Here is a 24,539-nt window from a genome sequence, read left to right as displayed (position 1 = left end):
TTCTGTGTTCTGTGTTCAGATTGATAATACATTTCCAGGAGAAAGTGGATGGTATTTATACACCCATATATTTCCATGAGTCATTTTTAGGAAACTATTATTTTAATTCATGGTAAATTATAAAATGAATTAGTAACAATGTAAGAGAAGGCATTCAGGAAACATACCAGTTCATACTCCATTTCATATTGATGTACTTAATATATTTAGCTTCTTGTATTTAGGGTAGCATCAATTAGCTCTCCTTTAAGCGAAAATGATCTAAAATACTTAGGTATGACTGTATTTAAAATATAGTCTTTTTTTGAATTTTAGAATAAAAAGAAATTTAATATTTTTAATCCTTAATAGATGCAAATTATAGGTGTACAAAACATGTAGTAGCTACTCCTATGTTTAAGATTCAGTATCTTACATTGTTATATTTTTAAAGTTACGGGATATGTAAATACTGAATTACTAGATACTCCATTTGAAGTGATTCAAATTCAAAAAATATGAATAAGCATTTGTCTCAATAGATTTTATTCATTTATTTAATAAGAACCACTTGTTTTAATTAATTTTCCAGAACATGAGAAAATATTAATAAGGTATACACACTGAGGTTAGAATATGTTACTATTCATATTTTTTGAGACCGATTTAGGATTACTTGGTTTAAGTATAAATTAGTATTTAATGTTCTGATTTTATATTTTTTTCTAGAATAACACACTAACAAAACTCCTTTTTAGTTTTTAATGTTCGTTTGTTCAACAAAAGTATTTTCAGTGACTTCTATGTGCCTTTCACCTCCCTTTAGAAAGTAATGCAGTCAAGGGAGCCACTTGCAAAATATCTCTGTATTATCAATTGCTTCACCCACCTTACTCACAGGGTATCCTATTTTACCTATTTTATGTCACCGTTAGGCTTTAAGGTCTAACACAGTCAAGCTGATTTTGCCATCCAATCAAATCAAATGCTTGCAAAATTGAAGCAAACAGCATTTTTCCTATTCCCAGCTGCGCTAGCTACTTTATTAAACTTAAAACATACTTATTTATAAGAGAAATTTTTAAATTGATGTATTTACCTTCAGTCTGACATTTTCTTGTTTGTTCAAATGAGAATTCTAGTTGTAAAAAAACTGTATTTAAATATTTTATAGAAATTATTAATAGTGCAAAAGGATACTAGTTCATAATATCATTGAGAGCAGCTGTGAATAAATCATAATTAGTTAGGATTTATTTACAGTTTAAAAAAAAAACCCTCTGATGTTACAGGGGCTGAAAATGAAGGCAAATATATGGGTGAGGGTAGGGAGCAGGGGGCTGTTTGGCCTGGTACAAATTTTGTAACTATTTACAAAACTGATTAGGAAATTGGAAGGAGAAAAAGAACACACATAACTGTCTTCAGACATAGACAAAAATAGGACTTGCATATTTGTGGCGTGCCTCTGGATTAGGCATTAAACTAAATGTGACTGTTAAATAATACTTAATAGCAGCATAACAAAAGGGGCATATATTGTCTCTAGTAATTCTTCTTTATAGAAATCCATTACGTATTAGAATAATGTATGTCAACATCATTCTTTTATTTTGCCAGTTTCTGCTTTGATTTATAGTCATGTGTAACCCGGACACCAATATTGATAGGATCATTTAAAAGCTTAGAGCTTTTCTTTTTTAAACCTTTCTTTTGAATTTATTCTAAGTTACCATTTAACAAAATACCTGATATTGAGTCCTACAAAATTTCAAAATAGAGAACTTGTTTTTATTTAAAAAGAAGTGATTTGAATAAATGTCAATAAGCATTAGATATTATATTTTAAATAAAATGTTAGTAAGTTTTAGAAAAGTATTAGATTTTCACATACATCTTTGTTATTGAGGTAACTTATGAGTAGAAAAATAGAATTTTTAATAGAATATGGTAGGTGAATCCTTTAATATTGGTAAAATAAGGTTTATTTACAATCTTGTTAAAAAGCTGTTGGCCATAGTACTTCTCTTTCTGTATATGTTTTATTCCTCAGTGTATACTTTAATTTATGATTAGTTTAAAGTTTACAAGTTTTAATCTGTGATGAACTCTAGGCTTAAGTCTATGGTATAGTTTATTTTATACACTGTTCTTAAAAAGCTATTCGATTACTAGGTAGGATTCTTTCAAGTAAAACTTTAAATGTCAAAGTAATTCTCCTTAATAAAATAATTCCATTAGGATGTTTTCATTAAACTTACCAATCTCTTAATAATCTGCACAATAGTCATCTAAGTAAAACTTGTATTTTTGTTTGTAGTTTATATAAAACAGCCTAAGTATTTTAATGCTGTGAATCTAGATTTTTAAATGAGTACACTGTACATTTTACATAGACACATCTATTTATAATTATGAGCATAAATTATAAGTGTGATTTCTGAGATGCTTAAAGATATAATAAAATTTATATTGTTATACCAATCTTAAGAGTGCCTAGGAAAACTTTAAAGAACCACCCCAGAAACTGCCATTTAATTCTGTCTAAATATATTTTGTCCAAGTTAAGAAAAGGAAAGATATTTTGTTCCTATAATTATTTTGCCTTCTGCAAGCTCCCTTTCATCATATGCTGAATCTCTAGCAGGTTAGATCATTAAACTTTTCAGATGAAAAAAAAAGATGGTTGGGGAAAGACTAGTTAGTACCTGATTGGGCAAATGTGGGTCGGGTTTTGAAAACCTTTTTATTTTTTTAGATGAGTTTCCCTGAGTTTTTGTTTACTCAATTTATAAGGTATGTAAGAATACATCATTAGTTCTTACCTTGACCTTGCCTAAATCTTTTGCGTCATTAAATAGAACAAGGCTATGCAGTTAAAATATTTATTTGAAAGCTTTTTAGAATCTTAATAATTTTGCTTACTTTAATTAATTTCTGTCAAATTGTGATAGTAATTGTTAGTCCTGAATTGTTAAGAACTTTATTTTAAATTTGTTTTCCCATAATTTTCCCCAAAATTGTTTTATTTTTTAAGCAATCTAAAACATAACCAGCCACAGCCACATAAAAATTTTTAATAAAAACTTTATTGAGATATAATTCACACACCATATAACTCACCCATTTAAAGTATGTAATTCAATGGTTGTTTAGTACATATACAGTTTTGTAGCTGGCACTATAATCCATTTCAGAATATTTTCATCATTACCCCAAAAAGAAACCCTGTACCCACTAGTAGTCACTTCCCATTTCCTCCCAACACCCTTTTCTTTTTCTAGTCCTAGGCAGCCACTGGTCTACTTCTTGTCTCTGTGGATTTGCCTGTCTTGACATTTTATGTAAGTAGAATCATACAATATGAGCCACAACTATTCCTTCTACCTTTCTAGTAGATAGGTGATTATTACAGCAGGGTGACTGTAATATTGCTGTAACTTAGGAATTTGCCACCTATGATAATAGTTAACATAAAGTGTTTCCTGAAGCAGTATAGATAAAAACTTGAAGTCTGAAATAAAATATTTGTAATGGATTCATCAGGACCTTAAATACTAGGGTAGTGCAGTCTACTTCCTATATACTAGAAATCAGTTATATGTAATACATGCCTGGCACTGTTCTAGATATTCGTGATATAGCAACAAATAAACCAGACAAAAATCTCTACCTTCACAAAGCATATACTGTAATGGAGAAAACAGTCAATAACCATAATAAATTAGTAAATTATACAGTTTGCTAAAAGACGATAAGTACTTTGGAGAGAAAAAAGAACCACGTAAGGTAATGAGGCCAGTGTTTTGGTAAAGGGCTTGCAATATTGAGTAGAGTGGTTGGAGAAGGCTTCATTGAGAAAGTGACAATTGAATAAAGACTTGAAGGAGGTAAAGGACCAAGCAGGGAGTGAGCCATCCGGATATCTGAAGGAAGAATATTCCAAGTAGAGGGACCAGCAAAGACTCTGAAGTGGAAGCTTCATTTGGTGTGTTGGGGGAACACTAAAGTGATACATTGATTTTGGGGAGCTGAATGAGTGAGGGCCAGAACATAAGAAGATGAAGTTGGAGAGCAGGATAGGGAAGTGGTAGGGTGCACCAGATGGTAGGCTCCTGAAGGTATTGTAAAGATTTGGGCATTTGTTCTAAAAGAAATATGTAGCCATAGAGAAATAACTTGATCTCTAACTGACTGACTTTAAAAAGTTTACTCTGACCACATTTCAGAATTGATTGAGTGGGGCAAGGGTAGAAGCAGTCATCCGGGCAAAGAGCACCAGAGACAGTAAGAACTGGTCAGGTTCCTGATAACTTTTTAATATATAGGCAACAAAATTGTATAATTGATTGAATATGAGAATGAAAGATCTAGGATAATTCCAAGGTTTTTTGTTTGAACAACCAGGATGGTGTTGCCTATAACTGAACTGGGGAAGACTGTGGGTGGAACTTGTTGGCTGGGAAGTTCTTCTGCATCCAAGTGGGCATACCAAATATACGGTTGTGTGTCCAAATTGGGAGTTCAAGGGAGAGTTCTAGGCTGGAATTTGTGGTAATCAGTATATAGATGGTATTTAAAACCATGAGACTGAATGGGATCTTCAAAGGACTCTCCAAAGAAATGAGTATATGTAGAGAAGAAAAGGGGTTTGTATTCATTTCCCATGGCTGCTGTAACAAAGAAATGAGTATATGTAGAGAAGGGAAGGGGTCTGTATTCATTTCCCATGGCTGCTGTAACAAATTACCACAAATTGAGTGGCTTAAAACAGTAGAAATGTATTGTTTTACAGTTCTGGAGCCAGGAATCCAAAGTAAATCTTAACGGGGCTAAACCTGAGTTGCAACAGGGCCACACCTCCTCTGGGGAAATTTGAACTAAGGGTTATGAGGCTAAATCATGCTATCAGCAGGGCTACAATCCCTCCAAATACTCTAGCAGAGAATATCTTTTACTTTTCAGTATCTGGAGCTGCATTCGTTGAGTCTTTGGTTCTTTCTCCATTTTCTTTCTTTTTTTTCTTGAGATGGAGTCTTGCTCTGTCGCCTAGGCTGGAGTGCAGTGTGGTGCAATCTCAGCTCACTGCAACCTTTGCCTCCTGGGTTCAAGCAGTTCTCTTGCCTCAGCCTCCCAAGTAGCTGGGATTATGGGTGTCTGCCACTTCACCTGGCTAATTTTATTATTAGTAGAGACATGGATTCCATTCCAAGATGGCCAAATAGGAACAGCTCTGGTTTGCAGCTCCCAGTGTGATTGACGCAGAAGACGGTAATTTCTGCGTTTCCAATTGAGGTACCTGGTTCATCTCACTGGGACTGGTTGGGCAGTGGGTGCAGCCCACGGAGGGCAAGCTGAAGCAGGGCAGGGCATCACCTCACCCAGGAAGCGCAAGGGGTCAGGGGATTTCCCTTTCCTAGCCAAGGGAAGCCGTGACAGACTGTACCTGGAAAAACGGGATGCCTCCACCTAAATACTGTGATTTTCCAGTGGTCTTAGCAGAAGGCACACCAGGAGATTATATCCCATGCCTGGCTTGGTGGGTCTCATGCCCACGGAGCCTTGCTCACTGCTAGCGCAGCAGTCTGATATCAACCTGCAAGGCAGCAACCTGGCAGGGGGAGGGGCATCTGCCTTTGCTGAGGCTTGAGTAGGTAAACAAAGCAGCTGGGGAAGCTCAAACTGGGTGGAGCCCACTGCAGCTCTGCAAGGCCTGCTGCCTCTAGACCCCACCTCTGGGGGCAGGGCATAGCTGAACAAAAGGCAGCAGAAACTTCTGCAGACTTAAACGTCCTTGTCTGACAGCTCTGAAGAGAGCAGTGGTTCTCCCAGCACGGTGTTCGAGCTCTGAGAACAGACAGACTGCCTCCTCAAGTGGGTCCCTGACCCCTGTGTAGCCTAACTGGGAGACACCTCCCAGTAGGGGCCAACTGACACCTCATACAGCCAGATGCCCCTCTGGGATGAAGCTTCTAGAAGAAGGATCAGGCAGCAATATTTGCTGTTCTGCAGCCTCCACTGGTGATACCCAGGCAAACAGAGTCTGGAGTGGTCCTCCAGCAAACTCCAACAGACCTGCAGCTTAGGGACCTGACTCTTAGAAGGAAAACTAACAAACAGAAAGGAATAGCATCAACATCAACAAAAAGGTTATCTACACCAAAACCCCATCGGTAGGTCACCAGCATCAAAGACAAAAGGTAGATAAAAACCACAAAGATGGGGAGAAACCAGAGCAGAAAGCTGAAAATCCTAAAAACCAGAGCACCTCTTCTCCCTGAAAGGATGGCAGCTCCTCACCACCAATGGAACAAAACTGGACAGAGAATGACTTTGATGAGCTGACAGAAGTAGGCTTCAGAAGGTTGGTAATAACAAACTTCTCTGAGCTAAAGGAGGATGTTCGAACCCATTGCAAGGAAGCTAAAAACGTTGAAAAAAGATTAGACTAATGGCTAACTAGAATAAACAGTGTAGAGAAGACCTTAAATGACCTGATGGAACTGAAAACCATGGCAAGAGAACTACGTGACACATGCACAAGCTTCAATAGCCTATTCGATCAAGTGGAAGAAAGGGTATCAGTGATTGAAGATCAAATTAATGAAATAAAATGAGAGGACAAGGTTAGAGAAAAAAGAGTAAAAATAAATGAACAAAACCTCCAAGAAACATGGGACTATGTGAAAAGACCAAATCTACATTTGATTGGTGTGCCTGAAAGTGACGGGGAGAATGGAATCAAATTGGAAAACACTTTTCAGGATATTATCCAGGAGAACTTCCCCAACCTAGCAAGGCAGACCAACATTCAAATTCAGGAAATATAGAGAACACCACAAAGATATTCCTCAAGAAGAGCAACCCCAAGACACATAATTGTCAGATTCACCAAGGTTGAAATGAAGGAAAAAATATTCAGGGCAGCCAGAGAGAAAGATGGAGTTACCTACAAAGGGAAGCCCATCAGACTAACAGTGGAACTCTGGGCAGAAACTCTACAAGCCAGTAGACAGTGGGGGCCAGTATTCAACATTCTTAAAGAAATGAATTTTCAACCCAGAATTTCCTATCTAGCCAAACTAAGCTTCATAAGTGAAGGAGAAATAAAATCCGTTACAAACAAGCAAATGCTGAGAGATTTTGTCACCACCAGGCCTGCCTTACAAGAGCTCCTAAAGAAAGCACTAAACATGGAAAGGAACAACTGGTACCAGCCACTGCAAAAACATGCCAAATTGTAAAGAATGTCAATGCTAAGAAGAAACTGCATCAACTAACGGGCAAAATGACCAGCTAACATCTTAATGACAGGATCAAATTCACATGTAACAATAGTAACCTTAAATGTAAATGGGCTAAATGCCCCAATTAAAAGACACAGACTAGCAAATTGGATAAAGCGTCAAGACCCATCAATGTGCTGTATTCAGGAGACCCATCTCACGTGCAGAGACACACATAGGCTCAAAATAAAGGGATGGAGGAAGATCTACCAAGCAAATGGAAAGCAAAAAAAAGCAGGGGTTGCAATCCTAGTCTCTGATAAAACAGACTTTAAACCAACAAAGATCAAAAGAGACAAAGAAGGCCATTACATAATGGTAAAGGGATCAATTCAACAAGAAGAGCTAACTATCCTAAATATGTATGCACCACCCAATGCAGGAGCACCTAGATTCATAAAGCAAGTCCTTAGAGACCTACAAAGAGACTTAAACTCCCACACAGTAATAATGGGAGACTTTAACACCCCACTGTCAATATTAGATCAACAAGACAGGATATCCAGGACTTGAACTCAGCTCTGCACCAAGCGGACCTAATAGACATCTACAGAACTCTCCATCCCAAATCAACAGAATATACATTCTTCTCAGCACCACATCACACTTATTCCAAAATTGACCACATAGTCGGAAGTAAAGCTCTCCTCAGCAAATGTAAAAGAACAGAAATCACAACAAACTGTCTCTCAGACCACAGTGCAATCAGACTAGAACTCAGGATTAAGAAACTCATTCAAAACTGCACAACTACACAGAAACGGAACAACCTGCTCCTGAATGAGTACTGGGTACATAACGAAATGAAGGCAGAAATAAAGATGTTCTTTGAAACCAATGAGAACAAAGACACAACGTACCAGATTCTCTGGGGCACATTTAAAGCAGTGTGTACAGGGAAATTTATAGCACTAAATGCCCACAAGAGAAAGCAGGAAAGATCTAAAATCAACACCGTAACATCACAGTTAAAAGAACTAGAGAAGCAAGAGCAAACAAATTCAAAAGCTAGCAGAAGGCAAGAAATAACTAAAATCAGAGCAGAACTGAAGGAGATAGAGACACAAAAAACCCTTCAAAAAATCAGTGAATCCCCAAGCTGGTTTTTTCTGAAAAGATCAACAAAATAGACTGCTAGCAAGACTAGTAAAGAAGAAAAAGAAGAAACAAGTAGACTCAATAAAAAAATGATAAAGGAGATATCACCACCGATCCCACAGAAATACAAACTACCGTCAGAGAATACTATAAACACCTCTACACAAACAAACTAGAAAATCTAGAAGAAATGGATAAATTCCTGGACACATACATGCTCCCAAGACCAAAAAACCAGGAAGAAGTTGAATCTCTGAATAGACCAATAACACGCTCTGAAATTGAGGCAATAATTAATAGCCTACCAACCAAAAAAAGTCCAGGACCAGACAGATTCACAGCCTAATTCTACCAGAGGTACAAAGAAGAGCTGGTACCATTCCTTCTGAAACTATTGTAATCAATAGAAAAAGAGGGAATCCTCCGTAACTAATTTTGTGAGGCCAGCATCATCCTGATACCAAAGCCTGGCAGAGACACAACAAAAAAAGAGAATTTTAGACCAATATCCCTTATGAACATCAATGCGAAAATTCTCAATAAAATACTGGGAAACCAAATCCAGCAGCTCATCAAAAAGCTTATCCACCATGATCAAGTCGGCTTCATCCCTGGGATGCAAGGCTGGTTCAACATACGCAAATCAATAAACGTAATCCAGTATATAAACAGAATCAATGACAAAAACCACATGATTATCTCAATAGATGCAGAAAAGGCCTTTGACAAAGTTCAACAGCGCTTCATGCTAAAAACTCTCAATAAACTAGGTATTGATGGGACGTATCTCAAAATAATAAGAGCTATTTATGACAAACCTACAGCCAATATCATACTGAATGGGCAAAAACTGGAAGCATTCCCTTTGAAAACTTGCACAGGACAGGGATGCCCTCTCTTACCACTCCTATTCAACATAGTGTTGGAAGTTCTGGTCAGGGCAATCAGGCAAGAGAAAGAAATAAAGGGTATTCAAGTAGGAAAAGAGGAAGTCAAATTGTCCCTGTTTGCAGATGACATGATTGTATATTTAGAAAACCCCATTGTCTCAGCCCAAAATCTCCTTAAGCTGATAAGCAACTTCAGCAAAGTCTCAGGACACAAAATCAATGTGCAAAAATCACAAGCATTCCTATACACCAATAACAGACAAACAGAGAGCCAAATCATGAGTGAACTCCCATTCACAATTGCTACTAAGAGAATAAAATACCTAGGAATCCAACTTACAAGGGATATGAAGGACCTCTTCAAGGAGAATTACAAACCACTGCTCAACGAAATAAAAGAGGACACAAACAAATGGAAGAACATTCCATGCTCATGGATAGGAGCCATCAATATTGTGAAAATGGCCATACTGCTCAAAGTAATTTATAGATTCAATGCCATCGCCATCAAGCTACCAATGACTTTCTTCACAGAATTGGAAAAAACTACCTTAAGGTTCATATGGAACCAAAAAAGAGCCTGCATAGGCAATACAATCCTAAGCAAAAAGAACAAAGCTGGAGGCATCACGCTACCTGACTTCAAACTATACTACAAGGCTACAGTAACTGAAACAGCATGGTACCAGTACCAAAACAGAGAAATAGACCAATGGAACAGAACAGAGGCTTCAGAAATAACAACACACATTTACAACCATCTGATCTTTGACAAACCTGACGAAAACAAGAAATGGGGAAAGGATTCCCTATTTAATAAATGGTGCTAGGAAAACTGGCTAGCCATATGTAGAAAGCTGAAACTGGATCCCTTCCTTACACCTTATACAAAAATTAATTCAAGATGGATTAAAGACTTAAATGTTAGACCTAAAACCATAAAAACCCTAGAAGAAAACCTAGGCAATACCATTCAGGACATAGGCATGGGCGAGAACTTTATGACTAAAACACCAAAAGCAATGGCAACAAAAACCAAAATAGACAAATGGGATCTAATTAAATTAAAGAGCTTCTGCACAGCAAAAGAAAATATCATCAGAGTGAACAGGCAATCTACAGAATGGGAGAAAATTTTTACAATCTACCCATCTGACAAAGGGCTGATACCCAGAATCTGCAAAGAACTTAAACAAATTGACAAGAAAAAAAAACCGTCAAAAAGTGGGCAAAGGATATGAGCAGACACTTCTCAAAAGAAGACATTTATGCAGCCAATGGACACATGAAAAAATACTCATCATTGCTGGTCATTAGAGAAATGCAAATCAAAACCACAATGAAATACCATCTCACGCCGGTTAGAATGGCGATCATTAAAAAGTCAGGAAACAACAGGTGCTGGAGAGGATGTGGAGAAATAGGAACGCTTTTACACTGTTGCTGGGAGTGTAAACTAGTTCAACCATTGTGGAAGACAGTGTGGCGATTCCTCAAGGATCTAGAACTAGAAATAGCATTTGACCCAGAGATCCCATTACTGGGTGTATACCCAAAGGATTATAAATCATGCTACTATAAAGACACATGTACATGTATGTTTATTGTGGCACTATTCACAATAGCAAAAACTTGGAACCAACCCAAACGTCCATCACTGATAGACTGGATTACGAAGATGTGGCACGTATACACCATGGAATACTATGCAGCCATAAAAAAGGGATGAGTTCACGTCCTTTGTAGGGACATGGATGAAGCTGGAAACCATCATTCTGAGCAAACTGTCACAAGGACAGAAAATCAAACACCACATGTTCTAACTCATAGGTTATGACTAAAGCACCAAAAGCAGTGGCAACAAAAACCACCATAGGTTGGAATTGAACAGTGAGAACACTTGGACACAGGGCGGGGAACATCACACATGGGGGCCTGTCATGGGGTGGGGGGCAGGGGGAGAGATAGCATTAGGAGAAATACCTAATGTAAATGACAAGTTAGTGGGAGCAACAAACCAACATGGCACATGTATACCTATGTAACAAACCTGCACGTTGTGCACATGCACCCTAGAACTTAAAGTATAAAAATAGTAGTAGAGATGGGGTTTCACCAAGTTGGCCAGGCTGGTCTCAAACCCCTGACCTCGGATGATCCGCCTGCCTCGGCCTCCCAAAGTGCTGGGATTACAGGTGTAAGCCACCACACAAGCCTTCTTTTTCCATTTTCAAAGCCAGTGATATAGCATCTTTTCTCTCTTATCTGTTTCTTTTGGTTTTCTTTTTTTGGTCACATGACCTTTTTCTTTTGTGTAAAACCTCTCTGCCTCCCCTCTTCTAAGGACACTTGTGACTTTATTGAGTGCCCACTCAGATAATCCAGGATAATCTCCGTATCTCAAGATGCTTAAGTTAATCACATTTGCAAAGTCTTTGCCATATAAGGTAACATTTTCAGGTTCCAGGCATCAGGGCATGAATATCTTGAGGAGCTTACCTCAGTCTGCCCTCTTGTCTCCAAGGATTTACATCTATCTCACATGCAAAATATTCACCCCATCCCAGTATCTCCAGAAGCCTCAACCCATTTCAGTTTCAACCCAAAATCTCACCTAAATATCATCAGCTCAAAAGTCCAAGATCTCATCCAAATCATCTAAATCTAAGTTCATCATTGTATATAATTGTAGGACACACATCAGCTAAGCTTTCTGCCACTATATGACAAATCTCCTTTCCTACAGTTTCTAATAAAATGTTGCTCATCTCCTTCTGAGCCCTCACCAGTACCATCTTTACTGTGTTTATATTTCTACCAACATTCTGCTTATGATGATATATGTGTTCTCCAAGATGAATTAGGATTTCTCTACCATGCTCCTCACTTTCTTCTGAGCTGTTACCAGCAGTGCCTTTAATGTTCAAATTTCTACCAAAAATCTGTTTTAGGCAATCTGAGTATTTTCTGTCATGCACCTCCCACTCCTTCTAGCCTCTGCCTACTGTCAAGTCCAAAGCTACTTTCATAGTTTTAGGTTTTTGTTTTTGTACCACCGCACTTCCAGGCACCAAAATCTGTATTAGTTTCCTATGGCTGCTATAACAAATTATGACAGACTTACTTGGTGGCTTAAAACAACAGAAATTTATTCTTTTATAGTTATGTGGACCAGAAACCCAAACTAAGTCTTATGGGGCTAAATCAGGGTTTCAGCAGGGCCACACTTGCTCTGGAGACTGTAAGGGAGAATCTAGAGTTTCTTGCTCTTTTTAGTATCTAGATCTGTATTCCTTGCATTCCTTGGTTCATAGCCCTTTTCTCCATTTTCAAAGCCAGCAGTGTAGCATCTTTTCCCTCTGACTCTGCTTCCAAGGTTGTCTTTTTCTGTTTGGATTCCTATCCTGCCCTCTTAAAAGAACATTGATGATTGCATTTAGGGCCCATCCAAGTTATTCAGAATTATCTCCCCATTCTTAGGATCATAAGAGACTTAATTTAATCACATTTGCGAAGTCTTTGCCATATGAGGTAACATTCAGAGATTCTAGGGATTAGGACATGGTATCTCAAGGGACCATTATTCAGCTCACTGCATGGTTTAAGGACTGATCCCCAGGGCACTCTAACATTGAGAGATTGGGGAGAAGACGAGGAATCAGCAAAGGGGACAGATAAGGAACAAATCGGCAAAGTAGGAAAATAACTAGGAGAGTGTGATATTCTGGAAGCCAAGAGAAGAAAGTGTTCTAAAAAGAGGTAGTGATCAGCTGGTTCAGATTTTGTTAATGCCCAAGAAAGATGAGGACTTATAATTTGCTATTGGATATTTAGGAACAAGGAGGTCATTGGTGATCTTGACAAGAGCAATTTAGGTTCATAAACTCTTTTGGTGCAAAAGATCCTCCTTTTTGCTCCAGATAATGACAAAAATTATTACAGTAACATGAAATAGTGACTTATCTTATGGACAAAATTTCTTGGAGGGCAGGGCCATGTCATGCTTTGCTTAGGATCTACCACAGTGGGAGTGTTCACCCATTCTCCTATTGTGTCACTCATGGTAGAGAGGACATGTTACTGCAGAATGGAACACAGGAACTAGCTTCTGGGATCTCTTCTCATTAGCAACTTACTGAGAGTTCTCCTCTCCTCTTCCTGCCTCAGCACCATCCGACACCCACCCCATCTAGGCCATAGACATAGGGAAAAACTTGATGATAGGCATTTTCTCTACCCTTCTACCCCTGCCTCAGTCCAGATCTTCATGTCAGGATTTAAAGACAGAAAAGTTTGCAGCATTATTCATAATAGCTTTTTAAAAAAAGGTAGAAACAACCCAGATGTCCATCAATTGATGAACGGATAAACAAAATGTGGTGTGTTCATACATAATATGGAATACTATGAGGCTGTGTAAGGATGAAGTGCAGATAACACTTTATTCCTTTCACTATTATGAATAATGCTGTTGTGAACAATTTTGTACAAGTTTTTGTGTGGACATCGTTTTCCTTTTTCTTGAGTATACCTAGGAGAAGAATTGCTGAATAATATGGAAATGCTATGTTGAGGAACTGTCAGGTTGTTTTTCAAAGTGACTGCACCATTTTACATTCCTGTCAGCAGTGTATGAGGGTTCCAATTTCTCTACATCCTCGCAACACTTGCTATTGTCTATCTTCTTGATTATAGTCATCCTAGTGAGTATGAAGTGGTATCTCGTTCTGGTTTTGATTTGCATTTACCTAATAGCCAATGATGTTGAGCATCTTTTTGTGTGCTTATTGTCCATTTGCACATTGTCTTTGGAGAAATGTCTATTCAGACCCTTTGCTCATTTTTAAATTGGTTATTAGTCTTTTTATTATTGAGTTATAAGAGCTCTGTATATACTCTACATACAAGTTCCTTATCAGATATTTTATTTGCAACTATTTTCTCCCATTCTGTGGGCTGTATTTTCACTGTCTTGATGGTGTCCTTTGAAGCACATTTTCGAATTTTGATAAAGTCCAGTTTCCTTTTTTCTTTTTTTTTAACTAGTGCTTTTGGTATCATAGCTAAGAAAATTATGGTGTAGCTCAAGGTCAGAAAGCTTTACACTTACATGTTCGTCCAAGAGTCTTATAGTTTTAGCTGTTACATATAGGTCTTTGATCCATTTTGAGTTAATATTTGTATATGGTGTTAGATAGAAGTAACTTTGTTCTGTTGCATGTCGCTATTCAGTTGTTCCAACACCATTTGTTGAAGATTATTCTTTCCCTCATTGAATTATCTTGGTACCCTGCTAGAAAATCAATTGACTATAAACGTGAAGATTTATTTTTGGACCCTCAATTTTGTTCCACTGATCTATATGTCTATCTTCATGCCACTACCACACTGTCTTGATTGCTGTAGCTCCGTAGTAAGTTTTGAAGTTGAAAAGTGTGTGTCCACCAACTTTGTTCTTTTTCAAGACTGTTTTGGCTTTAAAAATTTTTTTTATTTTGGTTAAAAAAACCATAAAATTTGCCATTTTCATCATTTTTAAGTGTACAGTTAAATAGTAAGTATATTCACATTCTTATGAGACAGATCTCCAGAACTTTTTCATCTTACAAATCTGAAACTTTAAACCCACTAAATAACAGCTCCCCTTTCCCATCAGCCCCTGGCAACCACCATTATACTTTCTGTTTCTATGAATTTAACCATTTTAGATACCTCATATAAATGGAGTAATACAGTATTATCTTTTGTGACTGGTTTATTCTACTTAGCATAATATCCTCAAGGTTCATCAATATTGTAGTGTGACAAATTTTGTTCCTTTTTTAAGGCTGAAGAGGATTCCATTATATGCTTTTACTATTTTGAATTCCTTTAATTTCCATATGAATTTTAGGTTTAGCTTGTCAATTTCTGCAAAGAAGTCAGCTGGGATTCCATAGGGATTGCATTGGATCTCTAGATTCTGTAGATCAATTTGAGGAATATTGCCATCTTAATAATATTGTCTTCGAAGCCAGGAACATGGGATTATGGTTTTCAGAGTATAGGTTGTATACTTCTTTTGTTAAATTTATTACAAAATATTTTAACGGTTTTGATCGTAAATGGAATTGGTTTTCTTAATTTCATTTTTGTTTGCTCATTGCTGCTGCATAGAAATACAATTGATATTTATATATTGATCTTGTATCCTGCAACCTTTTGGAACTTGTTTATTAGCTCTAATCATTTTTTGGTGAATTCCTTATGATTTTCTACATATAAGATCATATTCACAAATTGAGATGGTTTTACAACATTGTATTTTAATACATTAATTCAGCAAATATATATTGAGGACCTGCTCTGTGCTAGGCACTGTGCTCCATGTTGGCAAAATAGAGATAAAAGGCATAAACTCTGCTTTCATGAAGTTTGCAATCTAGTTGGGGGTCAGATCTTTAAACCAATAATAACTATTCAGCATTATAAATACTGTGATTGAAAATATATAAGGTGCTATGATAACACAGAGAAGGGCTACTAATTTACACTGTGAAGAATTAAGGAAAATTCTGAACATGAGTTTTTACAAAGTTCTGGACCATTTTGTAAATAAGTAGCCAGGGTTATGATAACTTGTCATTTCAAGGCCAAAATGACTATGGATATTTAAAAATTATTGTGTAGTATGAACTTCAGCTTTAAGATTTTTAAGTCTATCAAAACTTAAGCATATTTGCATTAATAGTGAGACAAAAGTATATACAGATGTTTGATTATGTAGTAAATCTGTTGCTATAAAAGCATATGATCACATTTGGAAAATTGCTATTGCATGTCTTGGCAGTTTGTTAAGAACTAAAAACTTTAAAAACTAACTGGTGTTTTGATAGATTAAGTTCAAGGCCACCTTTTGTTTAAATGATGTTTTGTTTTATGTAATTAGACCATGCTAGGTGAATTAAGTATGTAATTAAAAACAGAAGGTTTGGCTAATTCAGAGTAAATGAGTACAAAATACAAGGTTATTATCCATCTCTAGTGAGACTCCAGATGAACAGTGCACATGGAACTATTTATAAAACATTTCTCATGGTCAGAGCTCCTCTAGGTTGCTGTCCATGGCCTTTGAATTAAGTATTCACAGACTTTCAGGAAAAAAAAAGTACTCGTAATATAGAAATATGATCCCACTTAAGGTGCTCATCTGAGTGGAAAACCAAAAAAGATTAGAATCTAATCTTCTATCCCAGATAGAAAAGGTAAAATGTATTCCTCCTGTTTGATACGTGAACATTTACTATGTTGCTTGGCACATTGAGTTGATGGTTAGAACTGTGAAGCTTTTGAGAGTCCTCTCATTTGTTTTCATTTCATGCAGCCTGGAGATGTGCAGACAAAATATCCCTAATTTAATCTGTTTCCTCCGTGCTTAGTCACAGTGGGTGACATGGGATGGATTTTTTCTTCTGGAAAGCCTGGAAAGTATTTTATTTGAAATATATTTTCTTTTATAGTATGAGAATGTGCAGCTTTTAGAAAGCAGGTGTTTAATTTAGTGTTTGGATTCATGAAGAAAGTTTGAATCAGTGACTGGAAGCACAAAGCTGAACCTTCTCTTAGCAATCCCTTCACAGTTGGGCTCCTGGTGTCTCTCCAGTTTTTTTCTGCTGTTCTCTCTTCCACAGTAGCTGTGCTTCAGTTTGCCTGGGCTTTTCCAGCATCACCACCACTGTCTTCATCCACTGTCTTTGGCTTGCCTTTCTTGGCACTGTTTAAGATTGGTTTCCTCAAGCAAAAAATGGGTTAGGTCTCCCAGTAAATGTTTTCATAATCTCTCTCTCTCTCTCTCTTTTTTTTTTTTTTTTTTTTTTGAGACAGGGTCTCACTCTGTCACCTAGACTAGTGTGCAGTGGCACCATTATAGCTCACTGCAGCCTTGAACTCCTGGTCTTAAGTGATCCACCCACCTTAGCCTCCCAAAGTGCTGGGATTACAGGTGTGAGCCACTGTGCCCAGCCAATGTCTATTTTAATTCCCTAATCTAAGCCAGTTAAGGAGTTAAGATGGGCCGGGCGCGGTGGCTCACGCCTGTAATCCCAGCACTTTGGGAGGCCGAGACGGGTGGATCACGAGGTCAGGAGATCGAGACCATCCTGGCTAACACGGTGAAACCCCGTCTCTACTAAAAATACAAAAATTAGCCGGGCATGGTGGCACGCGCCTGTAGTCCCAGCTACTCGGGAGGCTGAGGCAGGAGAATGGCGTGAACCCGGGAGGCGGAGCTTGCAGTGAGTCGAGATCGCACCACTGCACTCCAGCCTGGGCGACAGAGCGAAACTCCGTCTCAAAAAAAAAAAAAAAGAAGTTAAGATGCCCATGCAAATAATTATAATGCAATAAGATCATTGTTTAATGGAAGAGTCTTCAAAACTACAGTTAGAAATATATAAGGAACACCAAAGTTCACCTGAGAGAAAAGGGATGCTGTTAGAGAAGTTAGCATTTAAACAGATACCTAAGAATAAGAATGTACCAGATAGACAAGTGGAAAAAATGGTGCTGCAGTATTTACAGAAGGACTAGCCGTAAGAAAGCATGTTCAGTGTTGCTAGAGCATGAAATTGAGTTGGAAAGTGGTAGAAATGAGGCTGGAGAGTAGGCAGCAGCATTTATACCTTACAAGGAGGTTGGGAGTTGGGCTTATGGATAACCGAAAGCCATTGAAAAATTACAGCGAGCTGACCTCTTGAAACAGAATTGCAAAAAATTGAGATTGGAAGTAGAGAAAACATTAAGGGGATTGTTGCAATATGACATAGTCCAAATGAGAAATGAACAAAAGCAATGAAATTGATATTAGGGGACAGTTTTGAGAGAATCTCTAGTCCTTAGTGATTAGATCTGGGAAGTAAGAGAAAAGGAAGATCTCAGATAAGTCCCAGATTACCTGAATAACTAGGTGAAGGAGAGAAGAGGGGTTGGTGGATCCATTCAATTTAAGGAATAGTGACTTTTTAAGGTGGAATATGATGAATTCATTTTGGATATATAAGTACCATCAGACATTCAGAAAGAGGTGCTTCTTAGACATAACCAGAATTGGAGTTCCACAGAGATCTGGGCTAGAGATTTCTGGATTGTGAGTCATTTTTTAATTGGTATAGTTCAAGTCATCAGTATAGAGGGAGAATAATATTAGACTGAGATGGGTCCCTGTGGAGCAACAACAGAGAAAGGAATGTGAGATCTTAGACACTGAGGGAGGAGAACATTTCAAGAAAGAGATGAATGTGTAAAAAGCTTCAGCAAGATCGAATCATATGAGAGCTAAAACCCGAAGATTGGATAAGGTGTTAAGGAGATCAATGTTGCTTTTAAGTGAAGCAGCCTCCATGAGATGGTGACGCCTAAAGCCAGACTGCTTCAGAGCGGGAAGTGAATCAAGGAGGGAAGAAGTAGACTTCTTCCTAGAAGTTGCTTGTGAAAAGAAGAGATATAATAGTTAAAGGAGAACATAAGATTAAAGAAACTTTTTATTTTATTTTATATTGCTTTTAGATATGCTTGATGATTTTTTTTTTTTTTTTGAGACAGGGTCTTGCTCTATTGCCCAGGATGGAAATGCAGTGGCACAGACACAGTTCACTGCAGCTTTGACCTCCTGGGCTCAAGCGATTCTCCTGCCTCAAGTAGCTGGGACTACAGATGCACACTACCATGCCTGGCAAATTAAAAAAAAAAAAAAAAGTAGAGTTGGGTCTCACTATGTTACCCAGGCCGGTCTCAAACTCCTGGGCTCAGGCGATCCTCCCGCCTTGGCCTCCCAAAGTGCTGGGATTACAGGTGTGAGCCACCATGCCTGGCATACTTGATGATTTTTATATGCTGAAAGAGCTAATGGCAGGAATTGGAGGATTGACTGAAGATAGTCAATGGAATGAAGTTCCTAAGGAAAGAGGAGGGGATGGGACCTAGAGCACTAGTAGAGAAACCACATCTGGACAGGAAGAGGGAGAAGTGTTACTCTGGGTCAAAGGAATTAGAGGATAAGAGTGGGTGCAGCCTTCAGGGTGTGGGTGACACCTGATAATTACTCCCCTCTCTTTTTATCAGTTCTCTTGCCAAATATCTAGCAATTTCAACTCTTAACTGCCATTGTAGGTCTCCTTGATTTCTCTAACCATAAAATCCATTCCATTCCTGCCAAAAAAAAATACAAAACATTATTTTTAATATCACTTCTTTACCACACTGAATGTTGTTCCCTTTCTTTAAACTATTTCCTTTTTAAAATTATTACTATCTTCAGCATATTTGCATTTGATTTTTAGGCCTTTCTCCAATTTCACACCTCTTCTAGATTAACTTAGTTCTCCCCCATGTTCTCTTTCCTGTTCCAACTTCACAGAATTAAATATACTTCTAACACACTCCTGACAGGCAGAAAGACATCATTTCTTAAAACTCTTTAAATCCTGCCTGCCCAGAAAGATCCTTTTGGAGTAAATCAGAAATTGCAACTTAATTTAAGATATCATATTACTGCTTGCTTTGTTTTTACTTCTCTCTCTCATTGTTCTCTGCAACTCCCACACTGTCTGCTAATTTACAGTACTGGAGAATTTAGAAGTATTCATTTGCATTATTTAACAATTATTAGTGTGTGTCACTGAGCTTTTTGGAGATGCTTTATGAAAATTTAATAATAACAAACGAATGATGTACTGATTTCACCAAAATCATGGCTTAGTCTTCTAAAATATGACGTTTCTATCTTAGCCAGTAATTTACATTCCTTTTATTAGTAGTTCTATTTTAGAATTTTTATTTCTGGCCTTTTATGTTTTGTTAAAGCATGTAAGTGGAGATCAGTTGTGCCTTAGTTTTGCTTTTGTATTAAAAATATCTTTTATCTAAAAAATGAGTAATAGCTAAGCATAAGTAACAAAAGGATTTCTTTTTGTAGCTTTTAATTACTTTATTGTAAGTATAGAAAAGAAGGCTTTATATGCCATTTTTAGCCTTCCTGTATTAATACTGTCCTCCTGGTTTTTAAGACGCTGTTTGACCTATGAACCCATATCCTTTAGTATATTTACTGATAGTTTTAGAATTTCCTAGGTGATGAGGTTGGGCGTTCAAGACCAGCCTGGCCAACATGGTGAAACCCCATCTCTACTAAAAAAATTAGCTGGTAAACTATCGCAAGAACAAAAAACCAAACACCGCATATTCTCACTCATAGGTGGGAATTGAACAATGAGATCACATGGACACAGGAAGGGGAACATCACACTCTGGGGACTGTTGTGGGGTGGGGGGAGGGGGAGGGATAGCATTGGGAGATATACCTAATGCTAGATGATGAGTTGGTGGGTGCAGCGCACCAGCATGGCACGTGTATACATATGTGACTAACCTGCACAATGTGCACATGTACCCTAAAACTTAAAGTATAATTAAAAAAAAAAATTAGCCGGGTGCAGTGGCACACGCCTGTAATTCCAGCTACTCAGGAGGCTGAGGCAGGAGAATTGCTTGAACCCGGGAGGTGGAGGTTGCAGTGAGCTGAGATCGTGCCACTGCACTCTAACTTGGGCTACAGAGTGAGACTTCGTCCCCGCCCCACCCCCGCCAAAAAAAAAAAAAATTTCCTAGGGGAATCTTCCCAAATTGTTCCTATACCTGCTAAAGAATTAAAAATGAAATGAAAACGTTTTTATACTCATCGCTAAATTTAAATCTGTATAGACAAGAGAACAGATATCGGTTTCATCATCATTTATTTGAAATAACTTTTTTTAAAATACTACCAAATTACAAAATAAGTGTCTGATTGTTTTAATAAAAACAGAAAGAGTACTTCTCTCTCTCTCGTGTTTATTTGGTGTAAGCAAGAAAAGAGGGATGGAAGGATGCCACTAGGCAGTAATAAATGGCTACTTTTAGAAGATAGAGGTAGGAGAGATTGGCCTTTTCTGTATATATCTTGCTATCTTTTCCACTTTTGTATGTGAAAAATATACAGACAACATAAAGGAAAAAAATAAAACTCTGATCCCTTCTTTGAATTACTGTCTAACCCAGTAGTTTCCAAACCTGCCTCTATCTGAATCATCTCAGGAAGATTTACTAAAAATCAGGCCCCTGACTCTGAAACAGAATCTCCGGGAGTGATAAAAATACTAGACTAGTGGTTCTCAAACCTGTGGGCCGTCAGAAATCATCTAAGAAGCTTTTGGCACGTCTAGATTCGCACCCCCACCAACAGGGAATTTCTGACTTGTAAATGGTTTGTGAAACTTGCAGTTGGTTTTTTTCAAAGGCTCCCTTGTAATTCCAGTGACTCACCAGTTTTGAGAACCATCCATTTAATATTAGATTTATTTTCTCTGTGCCAGACACTGTGCTGGATGCTACAGTGATTTAAAAAATTAGCAAAACACAGTTTTTGCCTTCAAGGAACTTATAGTATAGTTAGGGATTGGGGGTTGGGACCAGTGTAAAAGCAGATGAAAGACTGATACGAAGCAGCTGTTTTATGGGTTAAAATAGGAAAATGTCCTAAGAAGTAGTCAGGGGTGGAAAAAAGAGTGTCAGCTATTACCTCTATTATTTAATATTGTTTTGAAAGTTTTGTCTAATGCAATAAGACAAGAAAATGAAGTTTAAATATTGCAAAGGAAGTGAGAAATGTCATCATTATTTGAAATGGAAAATACAGTTATCTAACTAGAAAACCCAAGATAATCAACTAACACTTATGAGCATTATTAAAAGCATACCAGTAAGATGATGGTCAATTACAAAATAAATTCAGAAATTAGTGTTTCCTCTATACCAGCACGGACAAGTATGTGTTTAAAGATCCTACTTATAATAGCACAAATATAAATAAAAGATCTGTAACTAAGGAAACTTGCCTCAAGTTTAAGCAAGTAAACTCTAGGACTAACTATAAGAAATAAACTATAGAACATAAGGGACATAAAAACAGTTTAAGAAATGGGGAAACATCTCATATTTGTGGGAATAATTGGGAGAGTTAATGTTTTAAAGTTATGCATTCCCTACCCCAATTGCTCTCTATTGATCATTAATACAATTCCAGTTAAAATTTCAGGTGTTTTTTTCTTTTTGCCAAACCTGACAATGTGTTTCTAAAGTTCACTTAGAGGTGTAAACCAAACACACTTTTGTAAAAAAAAGAAATATAGTGGGTGCAGCGCACCAGCGTGACACATGTATACATATGTAACTAACCTGCACAATGTGCACATGTACCCTAAAACTTAAAGTATAATAATAAAAGAACAAAAAAAGAAATAATGTGAATTAATTGCATAAGTGAGTATAAAATTTTTTTCTAAAGCCACAATAATTAAAACAGTCTAATAATACTAATTCAAGATATCAGAATAAATAAAAGTGGAATTTTCAGTTATTAGGAATAGTTACATTCAATAGCATCTATTACTGAATGTGTGGAATCTTGGTGTTGGTACAATCAGCTAAATGTGTGGAAAAATAAATTTCATGTGGATTAAAGGTTAAGTGAAAGCAAAAAGGTAATAGAAAAAATATAGGTGGATATGTACATAATCTTGATATGTGGGAAGACTTTTTACTATATAATAGTAAGGGCAGAAACCACTTTTTAAAAAGGTGTATTACATAAAGATTTTAAGTTACTGCACAACAACAAAAATAGTAACTAAATTGAAAGGTAAATTAATTGGGAAGAGGTATTTATAACATGGTATTCACACCCTTAATATAAGAGAGCTCTTACCAATTAATGATAAAATTAACTCCTGATATTGGGCTGGGAAGGCATGTAGAGAACATGTAAATTTAAACTTTCAGAAGAACAATTTCACCGTTATGTATTGGGAGCTTTAGAATGTTTTCATATTCTTTTTTTTTTTAACTCTAGTTCCATGACAGATTATGTTTTCATATCCTCTCACTCACTTCTAGGAATGTAATCTAAGGAAATAGATATGTGCAAAAGATAGTTTTTAGGGCCTTTTTGACAACATTGTTTAACAAAAATGGAAAAATCAATTTCTGCATCGAGAGCCCCACTCCTTCCAGCTTACCACTCACCATGCCTAGGGTGAGGCTCTCAGTTTCATGGTCAAAGGTGGAGGCATCTCCACTCCAGGCAGCTGGTTGGAGAAAGGGGTGAAATGGGCATGCCCCAGCCATCTTTTGAGAAAGGTGCCCAGAAACGGCCATATAATGCGGGTCAGTACTTGGTCATAGGGCTACATGTAGTTGCAATAGAGACCAAAAGTGTTGCTTTTATTCCGAATGACTGTATGCCTGGCTAAAACGATATTTCTATGGAAGAAAGGTAGAATAGATATTAGGGGATAGCTACCAATGTACCATACCACTTCTCTGCATTTTCATCTTAGTTTTGCTGTTATTTTTAGGACTGTGTCTCCTCTTTCTCATACCCTGCAGCTACATATCTACCTTTAGTATCAGTCACTAAATTTCTGTCAGTAGGTCATTCTTTGAGACATGATGCATTTTTTTCTACCCAAATATGGGAAATTAGTTGCAGTGCCTAGCAGACGAGGTTATGACTACTAAACATTAGCATTGGCTTATAACATTAGAAGTAGGAAAAGAATAAACTCTAGATTTTCTCTTCTTCCTTTCATTTCCTCCCTACCTTACCCTAGTAATTAGGAAACAGTTTTGTTACCACTAGGGAGAATAGTCCTTGTACCATTGTCTATCTTTTAATGCATTTAAGGCACTGTACAAGTTATAAAACTGCATCTGAATCCCACCCTCAAGGACATTTTTTTCTAATTAAAGCATCTGTGCCTTGTTTTACGAAAATTATTTTCAATGTTTTATCTCAATAAAATGACTGCACTTTTGCCAGCAGCTCTATCAGCACAGGTCATTTGATGAAGCCATGCTTTACCATTCTTCACAGGTTATCTGGAAAAGCCATGTCACCCAGTCTTTAGTATTTCACAGCTGTCACTCACGGGCTAGTTATGCCAGAGAGGAAGAGAAGTGGGAGAGAAAGACAGGTGCTGCCATCTTTTTCAGTTTTGCAACTTTTCCTCTTATGATTCAGTGCCAGCTTAATGTGTATAGAGAAACTCTAGTGTTCTGACGGTTACACCAAAAGCTGTGCCAATTCTTGATCATAGTTGTTAGCCATTACATTGAATGGGAGGCATGAAGGACATAAACATTCCCATTGTCTAAATAAACACACAGATTATCTAAATTAAGTAACTTGGCTCATAATCACACACCAAGTGAATGT

General features: G+C 37.3%; 1 protein-coding gene across 9 annotated transcripts in view; it reads left to right on the top strand.

The window, feature by feature from the left end:
* STK3 (serine/threonine kinase 3) overlaps nucleotides 1–24,539 on the top strand; it is a 422,170-nt gene that overhangs the window by 303,999 nt on the left and 93,632 nt on the right. The gene's annotated exons all lie outside the window — the stretch shown is intronic.

The sequence above is a fragment of the Gorilla gorilla genome, chromosome 7 (assembly GCF_029281585.2).
Source record: "Gorilla gorilla gorilla isolate KB3781 chromosome 7, NHGRI_mGorGor1-v2.1_pri, whole genome shotgun sequence".
Classification (NCBI taxonomy): domain Eukaryota; kingdom Metazoa; phylum Chordata; class Mammalia; order Primates; family Hominidae; genus Gorilla; species Gorilla gorilla.
This window is presented reverse-complemented; position numbering and strand designations above follow the sequence as displayed.